This window comes from Tamandua tetradactyla, chromosome 5 (assembly GCF_023851605.1).
Source record: "Tamandua tetradactyla isolate mTamTet1 chromosome 5, mTamTet1.pri, whole genome shotgun sequence".
Taxonomy (NCBI): domain Eukaryota; kingdom Metazoa; phylum Chordata; class Mammalia; order Pilosa; family Myrmecophagidae; genus Tamandua; species Tamandua tetradactyla.
This window is the reverse complement of record NC_135331.1, coordinates 84,223,635-84,237,861: the sequence shown is the minus strand read 5'-3', so window position 1 is coordinate 84,237,861 and position 14,227 is coordinate 84,223,635. Positions and strand designations below refer to the sequence as shown.

Here is a 14,227-nt window from a genome sequence, read left to right as displayed (position 1 = left end):
AGCCCACCAGAAGACTTTGGTAAATCTGAAAGTGAGCCCATATCAGGAAGAAATTACATTTTTGGGAGACACTGGGTGTGCTAGTTTGAAATAATGTATGTCCCCAAGAAAAGCCATGTTTGAATCTAAATCCCATTTCATAAGGGCAGAATAATCCCTATTCAATACTGCATGTTTGAAACTGTATTCAGATCATTTCTCTGGAGATGTGGTTTAATCAAGAGTGGTTGTTAAGCTGGATTAGATGATGACATGTCTCCACCCATTTGGGTGGGTCTTGAGAAGTTTCTGGAGTCCTATAAAAGAGGAAATATTTTGGAGAATGAGATTGATTCAGAGAGAGCCAGAGAAGAACAACATAGCAACGAGAGCCCACAAGCCAGTGAGCTTTCAAGATGAAGAAGCAAAAAGTCTCCCGGGGTGCTTCATGAAAAAGGAAGCCAGGAAAAGAAGCTAGTAGATGATGCCATGCTCACCATGTGCCCTTCTAGGTGAGAGAGGAACCCTGATTGTGTTCATCATGTGCCTTTCAAGATGAGAGAGAAACTGTGACTGTGTTCGCCATGTGCCCTTCCACTTGAGAGAGAAACCCTGAACTTCATCGGCCTTCTTGAACCAAGATATCTTTCCCTGGATGCCTTAGATTGGACATTTCTATAGACTTGTTTAATTGGGACATTTTCTCAGCCTTAGAACTGTAAACTAGCAACTTATTAAATTTCCCTTTTAAAAGTCATTCCATTTCTGGTATATTGCATTCTGGCAGCTAGCAAACTAGAACACTGGGGCAGCTCGATCTTCTGTGAACCACATTCCTAAGGGGATCAGTTTATCTGGTAGTTACCATAAAGTTTCAGGGGTAAAAGAGGAAGGAGTTAAAGTTCCCATTTTCATACCTACTAATATCTGTTGGGATGATAACCAAATTATAAGCCCCCTGCTGTACATTCCAGAAACTGGTAGTAACTTGTTGGAAAGGGACCTGATAGCACTCATGGACCTGGAGGTAAGGGATGACCAAATAGGAGTGGTTTAGCCTGGATTACTGAAAATGATAAGAAGGACATCCAAGAAGGAGTATGGGGGAGGGGGAGTGGGTGAGGGTATCGCAGGTTCCCTCTATCAAAATTAAAATGAAAAAGGAAGGAAACCAGGCCTCAGGCCATTTCAGAATTTCAGAGCATTCAAGTTAATCACACTAAGATGCTTCCAGTAGGATGACTAAAATATATTCTGGCTTTTGTAGACCATCTTACAGGGTAGGTGGAGGCATAATATCCTCTAGCCTTGGCTAAAGCATCAGGAACTTCCAAAATTATCCTTGAACAAATTATTCTCTGCTATGGGTAGGTAGAAAATATCAATTCTGACAAGCGTAGTCATTTTACCTCTCATATACTACAAAGTGTTGTGTGAAGCTTAAGTATTGCATAGGATTTCCATACACCCTGGCATCTGCCATCCTCAAGAATGGCAGAAAGAATGAATCAAAACTTTAAAAAAATATCATTCTAAGTTGGTCTTAGGAGCCAAGCTATCTTGGGTTACCAAGTGTCTACCCATAGCTCTGCTAAGAATTAGAACTGCCCCAGGAAAGAATTAGGGATTTCCCCTTATGAAATGCTCTCTGGCTTGCTTTTCCTGGAAAAACTAGAGAGCTCCCTTACTTAGACTCAAAGAACCTCTTCCTTAAGAATTATGTACTGGCTTTGTCCTCTACTCTGTCATCCCTCAGGCACCATGCTTGCTGTCCCAGACCCCACATCTTGAATTTGCTTTCCATCAACACCAACCCAGCAGTTGTGTCCTCATCAAATCATGGAAATAATCAAACTCTCACTGGCCTGGGGAAGACCCTATCAAGCTCTGTTGACAACTGAGATGGCCGCCCGGAAGGCAAAGAAAGACGACTCACTAAACCCAAGAGAAAGGACCAGTAACTGAGCTGGATGATAAGTAACCAACAATGCAGTCTGATTCCTGGGAAATAACTCCAACTCTGGACCCTCTCAAAATTACATTAAACAGACAATAGTTGGGAGGGAAGAAGGGGTTTTTGGATTTGGGGTTTGGATTCTGCATGTTAATCTAATATAGTTAATAGTGACACTGGTTACAAAGTCTTACCAAGAAGATAGATTAGAGCTCAATTTAAAAATGGAAATAATTATACTAGCTATCTTCCAAATTTGAGCCCTATTAGATTGGTGGTGAATGTAACTGAAATTTTAGAGTCCCAAACTGTACGGTTTGATGCTTGCCAAGTAATAGACTGGAAACTTAACAAGTCAATGGCAATTGAATGGGGCAAACAAATACCTGTGTCCACAACTATTACGGGGGTGTTACAGTTGAACCTCTCCTTGCTCCTCTTGGGATGATGTATAATGGACTACCCAGTTTCAAGAGTGGACCATGTACATGGGATTAATTTCACAAACCTAGAGGCCATTAAAAGATAAAATTAAACTTTTCTAAAGGAAATTACCCACCAAATTGCAAAATTTGTCATTGCAACCCAGTGTTGAAAACTATTTAGAAAGCAACATGCAGCAGGCGGCAGCAGCAGAGATGCAGTAGTAGTTGATAGAATATATGGGATGGGTGCAGACCTCATTGGAAAGATCCTCCTGGAAGGTTCAGAATATAAGTCCTCTCCCAGACACCAACAACGCCCTCTCCCATTAGCTTTTCAATAGCACCAAAGGTGACCCAGCTGGAGGTTAGTTCCCTAATGCAGAATGATACCAAAGTTGTCAGGGGGTCAAGACAGAAAATTGAAGCAAACCATAGAATAGGGACAGGGTATGGAGATACAAATGCCCAGGTGGAATGGATTTAACATCCAGTCCACAGTCTAAACATGAGCAACTGTTATGCTTGCATAACAGGTTGACCCACTGCCTTTCTCATGCCCATTCCAATAGACATGGAGAAACACAAAAAGGAATTTAAATGCATGGTACTTCTTTCAGAATACTACTCCTGGTGAAAACTGTAGTACATCATCCTCTCTTTCCCTACAGTCAGGGGCAGAAAAGTAAAGGCCATACTTGCTTCATGCCTCAGTCCAGGAAACCATGCTGCCTGTCTCTCTAGATGGAGAGAAGGGCTCCAGGGCCTTGGGACGATGGTCTCATGTACCCAAGTTACACAAGTGGGATGTGGCTGAGGATAGTACCAGCAATTTCTCCAGTGCTAACCATACCCCGATCAGACCTTTGGTGATATTGTGAAAAGGGCATCCTCCGACTAGTATTACCTAAGAATTGGAAGGAGACCTGTGCTCTGGTCCAACTGGTGATCCCATTCACCTTGGCATTTGAAAAGGAGGAGGAAGTTCTAATCCAAGGAAGAAGAAAGAAAAGAACTTTACTTAGTTCCTTTGATGATCAAGTTTATTTAGACAGTATGGGGGGTACCATGGACAATCCTGTTGAAGTTTAAGGCCAGGAATCAAGTAGCTGCAGAATTTGAGTCATCCTTATTCTGGTGGGTCACCACCCACAAAAATGCGGATTGGATTAATTATATATATTGTAATCAGTAAAGATTCATCAATTGCACCAAAGATGCAGTTAAGGGACTTGTAGAACAGTGGGAGGCTACTAGCCAAATGACATGGGAGAATAGGATGGCCCTAGACATGATGCTAACTTAAAAGGGAGGCATTTGTGTTATGGTTGGGGGCAGTCGTTATACATTTATCTCCAAATAATACAGCCCCAGATGGAACTATCTCCAAAGATTTACAAGGCCTAGCAGTCTTTTCTAAAGAATTGGCAGAAAATTCAGGCATTAATAACCACCTCGTGGGGTGGTTTGAAACCTGGTTTGGGAAATGGAAAGGGATGGCACTGTCCACGCTAAATTCTTTAATTATCGTAGCTGAGGTACTCAAAGCATTTGGGTGTTACATTATCCCATGTGTCCAAGGGCTAGCTCAGATACTCATTGAAGGTGCCCTAATCAAGCAAATGCCTGTTCAGCACAGGCAAAACAATCATACCCACTTGAAGAGGAAGATCCCTATGATGAGGAGTGTGAAATTGCTCTTATCAAATTTGGAAAAAATCTGAATGTGAAATCTAAAAGAGTTCAAAAAGAAAGGGTGAATTTCTAATGATAAAATTAAGTTTAGCTTTCACACAAGATGGCACAGGAGGAAAGAAATGGAACTATCTAAACAAAGGGCTGCAAAACAGCTCAGACTGGGGAAAAGGGAGGGCCTCTGATGCAAGCCTAGAGTTGGTGTCACATCCTTATAGAGGTAAAAACAAGCTTAAATAAGTAACGGCCAGAGTCACTGAAATTAAAGTATAATCAAAAGTGGGAAACTCTGGTGGAAAATTTGAATTAGTTAACCTATGCAGATAGGCTTTCACCTCTGTAGTATCGTCAGTGGAGAAACAGGGGAGGGACCTGCGTGCTAATCTTAGGGTATAAAACCTGTGGTATTCTATTTCTTGGCATGTCAGCCATATTCCGGTTGTGTGCCCATTCTTGCAGGATCATGAATAAATTCTTCTCTTCTCCACAATTGGGTGAGTGTTTATTTTCTTTCCTGTATGGCTTTCTTTTCAACATGAAACCCCAGAACTGAAAGTTGGAAAGTCATAAATCAGGACTGAGAGTGGGGCAGTGGGGTATTACTCAGGGGAAAGTGGGGTATTACTCAGGGGGAAGCTTTCAACAAAGGAGGACCATGTTGTGTTTCGAATGAGGTGTGTAAATGGATTGGTGATACGAGAAATGCCTGATCAAGAAAGTATTCTTTTTTATTGACTGTACCCCAGAAAAAGTGAAAGAAAATTTCTGAGACTGTGCTAAAAACAAAGGGTACAGCAAAGCAGCCTAAAGATAAACATCACAGTCCAGGCAGGGTGTTTCCAACTCAATTGTCTGCATATAAGCTCGATGTCCTTTTCTCAGCCTTATATTTCTACTTTCTTGACTGTAGAGATGGCTCCAAATGCACCCTGCATATGTGTAAGTTGAGATCTGACAAAGAGGTGGGAAAAAGAAAAGCGCCTTTAAGAGCTGGGTGGGTGGGTGGGTGTGAATTTGGGAACTGGAATGGGGATGGTGCTCCGGGAGCAGGATACCCAGGAAGGCATCTTGAAGGAGAGCAGACAGGAGTTATCTGGAAAATGGAAAGAAAGGTCTTGTGGAGAGAAACTGGACATCTGGCTGCTGATTTATGTTTTGTGTCAAACCTTGAACTATTAGGAATAAACGGTAGGAAGAGGACTGAGCTTTGAGTTCAACAGGGCTGGCAAATTTTGAAAATATGGAAATACTTTCTCATGTCCTTTCTCCCTATCTTAGTTTGGAGCCCAGGGTTATTTTTTCTTAATTTTTTTATTTAAAAAATCTTCACACACCTACTTTTTATACATGATCTCCAATCAATGCCTCACAATATCATCACATAGCTGTGTATTTATTACCATGATCAGTTTTTAGAATATTTATATCACTCCAGAAAAATGAAACAAAAACAGAAAAAACTCATACATACCATATACCTTACCCCTCCCTCTCATTGACCACTAGTGTTTCTATCTACCCAATTTATTTTATCCTTTTACCCCTATTATTTATTGACTTATTTTTATCCATATATTTTTTTACTTATCTGTCCATACCCTGGATATAAGGAGCATCAGACACAAGGTTCTAACAATCACACAATCACATTGTAAATGACATATTTTTATACTATCCTCTTCAAGAATCTAGGCAACTAGAATACAGTGCAACAGTTTCAGGTGCTTCCCTTTAGCCACTCCAATATACCATAAACTATAAGTGCAGAGTTCTTAAATTCAAGATTCCCTCTCCTCCCAAATAAAAGCTTCACAAAACTAATTTATCTCAACTTGCTAATGACCCAATATCTTACCTTAAATAAGAATATATATATATATTATGAAGAGAACCTGGAATGTGGGAACACAACACAGAGGAGAGACACTCCAGTGGAGGAATACCAGACAGGATCTGTGATGTGCAGGTTGGGAAGATATTTTTGAATGGGCTATGAGGGAGCTCCTCCCAGGCTTTCAGGTGATAACACAAGGGTGAGCAGATTATGACATCAGAAGGGGGAGTTTAGGGGGGCCGCGGTGGCTCAGCGGGCAAAGTGCTTGCCTGCTATGCCGGAGGACCTCGGTTCGATTCCCGGCCCCAGCCCATGTAACAAAAACGGAGAAACAGAATACAATAAAACAAGAAAATGTTTAAAAATGTTTCCCTTTCTTCCTTCCTTCCTTCCTTCTATCCTTCCTTCCTTCTCTCTGTCTTTCCTTTAAAAAAAAAAAATAAAAAAAAAAAAAAGAAGGGGGAGTTTACTCGTCCTGGCTTTCCCCTGCATTGGAGGGTGATTGCCGTTGCATTGGAGTGATCTCAGTAGAAAAAGTGCTTATTTCCTTTCAGCTCTTACTCACCAATTATATCCTTTGAATAAAGGATGAATAAAAATGAATAAAGAGTTAAATATAAAAAGTAAGATCTGGGTGTGGGGGATGGAATACCTTTTCAACTGTATGATTCTTTGATTTTAACATAATTAAAGGGCAGAATAGTGTATAAGATGTTAAGGAAAATAAACAATGAATTACCAAGGCTCATGAGAGACAGCATTCAAAGCCAGCTTAGTATTCAATTCCTTCTGTGTTCCCTGTGATTCATAGAACTTCCTTCCCTATCTGACAAGACAGTAATTTTAGGTTGGGATCCCTGCTTTTCTAATTTTTATGTTTTCCATTTATGCTTCATGTAAAATATCAGTCAATAATGGTTGATCTGAACTGAATTTCTAAAGAGAACAGTGAAGTGAATTATTGTGAAGTAAATTACTCTGACTTGATCACAATTTAATTCATAAATAAATTAGATATTAAATTAAACTTTCTCCTTATTTAAGACTGTTTGATATATGAAATAAAATCCGGCCCTATGCCCCTCCCTACTCTGTATGACCAGAACTAGTTAAAATTGTTCTTATTTCTGGAGATGGTGGTGGACTGGCAGCTGTTTTCCATGGGGATCTAGATTCTGTGCTACTTGTGGGGAATTCTTCAGGACAGATGCTTCTCAGGAGGGAATGGACTTTCTAAGAGTTGAGGGACTGTGGGCCAGTCTCTGTCCAGCTTGGCTTAGGGTGTGTGGCAGGTCTTCTTTTGGTCACAGAATCAGTCTTGTTGAGGGGTAAATTTTGACCTCTGGCCTGGCCCCAGCACTCTGCCCAAGTTCTGCTGCAGGAGACTTTTCCTTTTTACTTCCTTCACCACCAGATCCTGCTCCTCTCTCTTGGAAGCTTGATCTTACTCCCTACATTTACTCCTCTGCCTCAGGGCCCCTCTCTCAGATCTTCCTGCTCATCACTTGAATATTTTCCCATAACCTGAGATATGCTTGCCTTCTTCCTCACCAGTTCTAGTCCCTTTCCTTGTTTGAAATTGGCTCAAGAAATACTTCCTACAGGTGAGGTTCCCAACTTAACCCCACTTAGCACAACTCATCACACTTAGGAGTGTTCCTCATCACTCTTCTGGGTCAGGTGCCCTGCCGTGGGCACTGGTCACCAGACCAGGTGGGAATTATATCTCCTTTGGACTGTTTTCCTAAGAAGAGACACCATGGCTCCTTTTTTCTGGATGGACTCTCATGCTGGTTAAGGTGTATGATTTCCTTGTCAAACTGAGACCCCTGACAGCAGAAACTGGAAGAAAGCTTATGAAGGTAAGCATCATGTCACTCATCATCTCACCTGCATATGGGGTTTGAGGATTGGTTACTGTGTCTCCTAAGGATGGGGCGTTGCCCCCTCCCCCAAATCATGCCTCCTCCTTTCATCAAATTGGGAGAAAAGCCCGAGGGCCATTTCCATATCCCTAAACATGTACGCTATTTATTTGAGAGGATATACAGATTTTTCCTTCACGAAGCTGAACACTTCTGAAGAGATGCAGGGTTAATCTCCCCCATTAACCTTGGGCTCCCCAAGGACAAATCTTGTAGATTTTCTATCAGAAATGAACAGCTTGAAGCGAAACTGACTGACTCTCCAACAGCATTTCCATTCTTGGGTCCTGGACTGACAGGTTCTTTCTTCCCTTCCCCACTCACTGTCCTGCCTGCGTTCTCCTCAGGCTCCCCAGGAACGTCCTCGCTGCCTCTTTCACCTCCTTATTCCTCAGGGTGTAGATAAGCGGGTTGAGGGCGGGTGTAACCACGGTGTAGAAGAGCGAGATGAACTTGCCCCGCCCTTGTTTGAAGCTGTGCGTGGGTTGCAGGTAGGTGTAGATGGCTGAGCCATAGAACAGGCAAACGGCAGTCAGGTGGGCCCCACACGTGCTCACCGCTTTTCTCCGGCCTCCGCGGCTTCTCATGCCCCACACCACGCGGGCCACGGCGCCGTAGGAGGCCAGGATGACGGCGGACGGCAGCAGCAGGATTACCACGCGGGCGACGAACATCTGGCTCTCAGTGGAGTCTTGGCCGCCGCCGCCGCAGGCCAGTTTGAGCAGCGCGGGCAGCTCGCAAAAGAAGTGGTCGACCTGGAGGGGCACGCACAGCGGCCGCGTGGCCAGGAGCGCCGTTTGCGCCGCGGAGTTGGCGAGGCCGCCCAGCCAGGAGGCGCCGGCCAGCACGCGGCAGAGGCGGGGCGAGGCGAGCCCGGCGTAGCGCAGCGGGCGGCACGCGGCTGCCGCGCGGTCCAGCGCCATCACCGCCAGGAGGACGCACTCGGCCCCGCCCAGCGCCAGCGCCACGCACAGCTGGGTCATGCAGCCTGCTAGAGTCAGCTCGCGCGCCCGGCCCAGCAGGTTGGCCAGCAGCGGCGGCACCACGCTCGCGGTGAAGCCCGCGTCCACCAGGGCCAGGTGGCAGAGGAAGTAGTACATGGGCGTGTGTAGACGCGGGTCGTGCACCACCAGCAGCACCAGCCCCGAATTCCCTGCCAGGGTCAGCAGGTAGCAGAGGAGGACAAGGGCGAAGAGGACTGGCTGCAGGGAGGGCCAGTTAGAGAATCCCAGCAGGAGGAAGTACTCCTCTGTGCTCTGGTTGGCCTAAAGGAGGAAAACTCCCAGAATGTTTGGAAGGAACAAATCTAAAACGGTGATACTGTCTCTCCAAGCAAATAAAAATCCGTGCTGTGGGGGTGGGGTGGGGAAAGAGATTGACTTATATATCATATTTCTGTACGATTGTAATCTCATTTACAGATCTGAATGCTTATTAAGGAGAGAGCCACAAATTTACTATACTTTGATTTACATATTTACAAGTTCCTATGCGGTAGATAGAATCTCCATTTTATGGAGGAATAAGTTGAGGCCCAGAAAAGCTAAGTAAGTTGTCTTAAGATCGTTGCTAGTCAGTGGATGTGTGGGACTTGTACTAGGCTTGCCTGGTTTCCAAATCTGGTTGTATACCTAGGGGCTGAACCAAAGAAGAATCCAGCCTCCCTCCCACATGACAACCCTTCAGGTATGTGACTACAAATTTCACTCTAAGCCTCCCTCTCCCTTCCTTGAAAATCTGTGGTGCTTAAAAATAAGTATAATAACCCAGGCTTGGTCAAACCAACACTTGGTAGATCAGAACTATCACCTTCCTTGTTTCAGATGCTCTGCTTCTATTAATGCACCCGATCATCCTGCTGCCTACTGCTGCCTAATCTGTAATGTATAGAGACAGCTTCCATGACAATGTACCTCCTGTCCTAAGTCTTGAGTGATGATCTTGATCAGCACATGCATTCTAACCTTTACATCAAGAGTCAGCTGTTAGAGGAAAAAACACTAGACAAAAATCAGGAAACCTAAGTTCTGTGTAGTTTAACTGCCATTCGGCAGTTATTTGATATGGGAAAGTCACTTCATTGCCTTCTGCCTCAATGTTTTCACATGCACAATGAAGAATTTGAATTTGATGAATTCTAAGTTTCCTGTCCTATTCCCCTGGCTGTAAAATCAATAAATATTCCTCAAAAAATAATAAAATAAGATAAGAGGGGCACAGGGCCATTTAATCTTTGAGAATGATGCTGAATCTGATGACCTAATAGTTGATGTGGTAGATAAAAGTTAATCAGATATTTCTACTGCATGTTTTATGATGGGTGTCATCAATATACGAATAACAGTTTAGACATCACATTCAGTATTCTTAATATAAATATCATAATCTGTTCACCTTTTATTTTCAGCAGGATACACCCCTTCTTCTCCTAACAAAATATCATGTTTATATTGTTCTCTCATTTACCACCGTTATACTGAGGCAAGCATTAATGTGAGTAAGAACAAGTTTCTAGAGCTGGACTGTCTGAGTTAGAGTCATGCAGATGCCATTTCCTAGCTGGGCAACCACAGACATGTTACTTAACCTCTCTGTGCCTCAGTTTCCTTATCTGTCAAATGAAGCATCTAAGTGGGTTAAATAGGTAAAAACTCCTAGAACAGTGCTTGAGAACACATAGCACATATTCTGTTAATGTTACCTATTACCGTCCCTATCTCAGAAATGAGGAAAGAGCAAATTAGATAATAGTCCTTTTTAATAGATGAATGTAGGAGACTAATAAGCTTAACAAACTTGCCCAAGGTTATCTAGCTTATATATGTACTTAGAGGGTTTGTACCCAACTCTGACTCTGAGGTCCTTACCTTTTTTTTTTTTTTTTTTCTAACTAATTTGAGGCTATTATGTTTGGGACCATGGAGGATTAAAGAACCTGCAAAGCCTGAACTTTATTTCTAAAAATAGTAACATCTTGGGGTCATATTGGAGAAGAATAAAGTGCAAGAGGTTAGCAATCATGCTTATCATCCAGTGGTGACTGGAATGTTGTGTTCAGAAAAGTAAAATTCTCTAATGCTGTGATCATCCAGACATACACAAGCTCACACCTGCAAGTCCTAAACCATTGCCCTCCAAGCACATAAAACTCTTCTCACATGAAAACAGGCACACACCAATAAAATTGCACAGAAATTGCTCCTATTACCTGTATGAACAAATTATCAAATATATAGCTCAGATATATGCATATGCATAAACATATACCCCATCATTCCCCTCAAGCATACAGAAGGCAAATCAGCTGTACAAAATATTCTACAATGTGACTCCAAACTTAATTTGAGATTCTAGAATGGTATCCTCATTCATAAGACCATTTTACCCTATGGCAATGTAATCACAAACTAACCTTCATGTCTTGCTCTCTGGCACTGATGTTTAGACCTTCAGTTTCCTGTGGTAGGTTGGTCTTTGCTCTTACTCTTGTGTTCTGGAGTTCGAAATGGTGGTGGGAAGGATTAAAAAAAGATACAGTTGTGTGACTGTGTTGATTGCTGGAAGGAGTGACTGAGAGCAGAACCAGGCACCTCGGGAAGAATATGTGGGTTGAGTGCCATCTTGCTTGTCAGCAGAAGAATGGATAGAATGTCTTTGGAGAAGAAGCCTTGTAAAGCATCAAATTTAGACAGAGGTGCTGATGTGTGTTCTTGGAGTGCCTGTCATAGGGAACCAAGAAGGTGAGAACTACAGAACACACAGAATCAGCACCAATCAGAGGTGGCAGCACAAATACTCCCTTTGATTCTAAAGGGCATAGCAGTTGGTCACAAGGAGGAAAGGTGTTGGTAAGTAATAGTGTACACAGGGGAATCAACTCCCCTGACGATATAGAAGAGAGGACAGAGCTCTGGGGAATCTGTGTCCCACTCCCTTAATTAGTGCTTTGCATAAAGTTGTCCAGAGAGGAGTCTCTGGGTGGAGGAGGGCAAATCATTTTACGACAGTTCATCTCTGTCAGTGTGTGGAGACCAGAGGTAGCATAATTCTTTTCACTGAAATTTCTAAATCCTAAGCTTTAACTGGTTTGGAATTTCATTATCTGGTTGAGTCACCTTGAGCAAGTTACTTAGCTTCAGTGATTCTCAGTGTTATTATTTGTAAAACGTAAAACAAAACAAAACAAAATAAATCCTTATCTGTCAGAGATGTAGATATTATGAAGTAATCCTCCAATGGGGATGCATCTCTGATGCTCAAGTCATTGACTTTTGCCCACTACCCCTCTTTGTGACCATCACTCCATCCTCAGCCCTTGAGCACCCCTCATTCCTTGGAGACTTTTGCTCCTGGCTCATGCTCACTCTCTCCAGTATCCATATAGATTATACTTCCTGTACCCTCTGCTCTCAGTTCCTTCTTCAGTTAGGGTATCTGGGAATTTATCACTGTCCCTCCCCTCCCTCCATCTTTGCTTCTCTCTCTCCAGCTTGGTCCATGGAGCTGGTTGCAATTACTCCCCTGCTCCCACACTTTCAATTCTCATGCCTCTTTTCACTTTGGTATACTCTTTTGGCTGAATCACTATCCTACTTAAATCCAACTCTAATCTCACTCTCTCCCTCCATTTGTTGAGCTGACTGTGGCTGGGGAAAGGCACACTGCCATGCTGAGAGGTTTCGCTCTATATCCCTGATCACTAACTATAGGGGGTGGGGAAGGTGTCATCTAGCAATCAGAGTATGTTCCCTACTCTACTGTTTGGACTGTTCTTTTAGGTCATTCATTCATACATGCTGTTTTAGTTAGTAAGCTGCCAGAATGCAATATACCAGAAACCGCTGCCCTTATTCTTCACTGTATTTTCAGCACAGAAACCACAGTAACCATTTAAAACCCAATACAATTCATATCATGCCACTTCTATGCTATAAATCTCTCATCACTTTGCCACCTCAGAATAAAAATCAACCCCTAAGTACACCTAAAAGGTTCTACATAAGAGTTTCTCAATTTCAACTCTTGACATTTTGGGCTGGACAATTCTTTGTTGTATGGAGTTGTCTAATAGATTGAGGTTGTGTAGCAGCATCCATGGCTTCTATGCATTAGATGCCAGTAGAATTCCTTTCCAATTGTGACAATCAAAAACATCTCCAGACAGTACCAAATTCCTCCTTGAGGGCAGAGTTGAGGATCGCTGCCCTACCTGATCTGGCCCCTTGTTCCTTTCTGGCCTCCTTTCTTCCTCCTCCTGCTCATTCAGTCTGCCTTAGCCACATGTGGCCTCCTTGCTGTTTCTAGACCATGCTAGGTATGTGCCTTCCTCAGGGCCTTTGGTTTTGCTGTGCATTCTGCATGAAATGAGCTTCTCTCGGAAAACTGCTTGATACTTCTCTCATTACCTTCAGAAAATTTATTTGAATGTCAGCTTCTCAGGGAGGGTTCCTTTGGTAACTCTGTTTAAAATTTAAATCACTTCCCCAAGCATTCCTTTTTCTTTCCATGCTTATTACTTTCTCCTTAGCACTCACCATTATCTAACAGACCAAATATTTCACTGGTCCATAGCAGGCTGTGAATGGATTTGTGGAATGAATGAATGAATGTGATGTGCTCAGTGATGGCAAGCACTCCACAAGTAGTAGTTCTTATTATTTTACTTTCTGTTAAGTATGGTGCTGGAGTTACAAAGAACACAATAAAATGTCCTGCACATGGGGAATTTATACTCTAAGGAGACAAGTTAAAGTCCTTAAAAACAAAGCAAAGTAACAATTTTTAAAGCACTAATGGCACAAGGCAATGGACATCCAAAGAATGGCTGTGAGTTCCTTGAGAATGGAGAGTGGAGGGCATGTTAGGGGGAGGAAAGCAGTGAAGATTCTTCAGAGGAAGAACAGGGTCATCATCTGACCATGAGGGCTATTGCTGAAGTCCAGGAGAGCCATTGATGACAAAATTGCAGGTGTGGGAATGTGCATGGTGAATATGGCTTCTATGGCAAATGGGCTGAAATTTGATCCATTCTTATTTGTGTTTGGCGGCATAATAAAAAAAGCTGGAAAAGGCTTTGCATAATATGATAACACATAAATCCTTTCTTCATGGCCCCCTCTGTTTCCTTTCCACCTGTCTCAGGATCTTTAAAAGTCCTTGTTTTTCATTGAAATTAAATCAAATCCATCTTGCCTCAGTAAGTGTGATGGATGAGATCAGAAGGAGGTGACCATCTTCTGCATTTCTTTTTTCAGGTAAAACTCAAAGGCCAGAGACATGATATTAAGAGATTCCAACAATCTGGCAGCAAGTTTCAATATACATTGTCCTCACAGAAACTTCTGTGTTGGTTAGATTGGGTGACTCCTTGAGTGTTCCTACCTCCACATCTTTGCACTTGCATTTCATTTTGCTTGAA

General features: G+C 42.7%; 1 pseudogene across 1 annotated transcript in view; it reads right to left on the bottom strand.

The window, feature by feature from the left end:
* The window catches only part of LOC143683184 (putative olfactory receptor 2I1 pseudogene), a 49,937-nt pseudogene extending 36,144 nt beyond the window's left edge, over positions 1–13,793 (bottom strand). Inside the window, exons 1-2 of the transcript XR_013175416.1 lie at positions 13,727–13,793; positions 8,134–9,158 (exon numbers count right to left, since the gene is read on the bottom strand). The product of XR_013175416.1 is annotated as a putative olfactory receptor 2I1 pseudogene (transcript). The remainder of the gene's footprint in view (positions 1–8,133; positions 9,159–13,726) is intronic.
* Between the last annotated feature and the right edge of the window lie 434 nt (positions 13,794–14,227).